Source organism: Panthera tigris, chromosome B1 (assembly GCF_018350195.1).
Source record: "Panthera tigris isolate Pti1 chromosome B1, P.tigris_Pti1_mat1.1, whole genome shotgun sequence".
In the NCBI taxonomy this organism is placed as follows: Eukaryota; Metazoa; Chordata; class Mammalia; order Carnivora; family Felidae; genus Panthera; species Panthera tigris.
In genome coordinates this window covers 155,274,677-155,276,766 of record NC_056663.1, presented here as the reverse complement: position 1 = coordinate 155,276,766, position 2,090 = coordinate 155,274,677, and the positions used below count along the sequence as shown (strand labels likewise).

The window sequence follows — 2,090 nt, the reverse complement described above, 5'->3', positions numbered from 1 at the left end:
TGAGAGAGAGAGAGAGAGAGAGAGAGAGAGAGAGAGAGAGAGAGAATGAATGAATGAATGTAAATCAGTCTCTGGGCTCTGAGCTGTCAGCACAGAGCCCAACATGGGTCTTGAACTGACGAACCATGAAATCATAATCTGAGCCAAAAGTCGGATACTTAACTGACTGAGCCACCCAGGCACCCCAAGGGATTCATCTTTTAACTAACATTTTGCCAGGAGCCTTTATGAAGGTAGGAAATAATTATTCTACATGAGGTCTAGTCTGTGATTATGAGGTAGACAATGTAACTATAGAGATCAAAAGTAAACATCATTTATACTAGTCACACTTTTACTACTCACTGAAAATTTGTATACAAAAACATCTGTGTTTCTGCATATTGTTTTTACTTTTAAGATCAGATAGTTTAAGAAGTAGTATGTGTCCTATTTTCAGTTAGAAAAATAGTGGAACTTTTTTATGGTCCTTAACGTAACAGCTAGAAAAGTTTTCGGCTGCCTTTTCATTGTGCTAATAGGTCACACAGAGCAAAAGAATGAGCAGGATAACAGAAGCCTATATTAATTATAAGCCAACTGGAGAAGAAGTAGGAGTATTAGAGTCATCACATTTTGATATATATGTGAGATCATCTGTTGCTCATAAAATATGCTTTACTGGGAAGGGGTATTAAGAGGAATAAATATGTCCCCTTTAAAAAAAAATTTCACAAAGACATCTCAAGGTTTCTTTTTTTTTTTTTTTTTTTGAGATTTGCTGGATTAGAGAAATATTTTTCAAATGCAATGTCTAGTTAGTAGCAGTGACTGAAAAACAATTCAGGCAGAAACCACAGTTTTACTTTTTACATTCTAGTGTAATCGGTTTTGTCAACGCTATTTACCATTTGCCAGGCTGTGTTTTTACTCTCTGTAAGAACAAGGTGTCCATGACCTTTTACCAAAATGAGAAAACCTCTTTCTGCTTCCTTTGTAGTTTATCTACCCAAAACCTTCTAGCGGTCTACACAACTATATGGCTGAATCAAAGGTATTCTTTTTTTTTTTTTTTTTTGGTCCATGAATCATTTTTCAAATGAAGTTATAGATATGAAAGTACTCTGAAACTGAATGGTGATTGAGAAGTGTATGATACTGTTTTTACTATTATTTATATTATCTTCCTACTATACAAAGTTTCCTCCAAGATATCCAGTAATCATTGTTTCTCAAAAAATGTAACGAGAATTCTCCTGTTGAAACCTCTGTTCTGTTGCTTTTGCTTAGAAACATCTGTGTCTAAAATGAACATATTCTGCCATTTCATTTTGACCTCAAACATATCCCCCCCCCCCACACACACACAGCCAAATTGTGTGTGCAGGTCAAAGTTTCACCATGCCAACACAAGTTTTTTAAGTTATCATTTTCCTTGTCTTTCTACTTCTGTAAATACATTTAATAAAATATATTCACTGGAACATTAATTTCTCAGAATATTAATAGATATTATACTATAAAGGGTTCTCTGGTTTTAAAAATGTATTAAATTCAAGTAGTCATTTAAGTGTGGTAATTTTAATTTTAATGGCTATAATTTCTTTAAGTATTTTCTAGAGAAAATTTAGCATGAGAATAGCTTTAGAAGTACTTTCTCAATCTTTCCATTTTACAGATGACGAATCAGAAATTTATCTAAGAGCCTTCACATAAATGTTGAAAGTCACAGTTTGTAGCATAACCAAGACCTGAATCAAGACTTTTCTACTCATTCTGAAACTTTTTATATTAAAAGAATAATTTATATGTTTCACTCCAGACAATCTTAACGTCATTAGTATGTTAGTATGTCAATGTATAACATACTGTATTATTCCAGGTTCTACAGAGAACAAGAATCAATAGAAGAGGGGCATGTGTGTGTGTGTGTGTGTGTGTGTGTGTGTGTGTGTGTGTGTGTGTGAGAGAGAGAGAGAGAGAGAGAGAAAGAGAGAGAGAGAGAGACAGAGAATGAGAGAGATACACAGAAGTAAAGAGCATGAGAATAAAGAATTGGTTCACATACTATAGATGCTGTGAAGACCCAAGATCCAGAGTCAAAAGAACTG

The 2,090-nt window shown here is 34.0% G+C and overlaps 1 long non-coding RNA gene across 1 annotated transcript; it reads left to right on the top strand.

Annotated features, from left to right (window-relative positions):
- The first annotated feature begins 394 nt into the window (after nucleotides 1-394).
- LOC122237730 lies at nucleotides 395-1,734 on the top strand. The gene is made up of 3 exons (XR_006216350.1): nucleotides 395-626; nucleotides 980-1,033; nucleotides 1,658-1,734. It is a non-coding gene; the product is annotated as an uncharacterized LOC122237730 (long non-coding RNA).
- The last annotated feature ends 356 nt before the right edge of the window (nucleotides 1,735-2,090 follow it).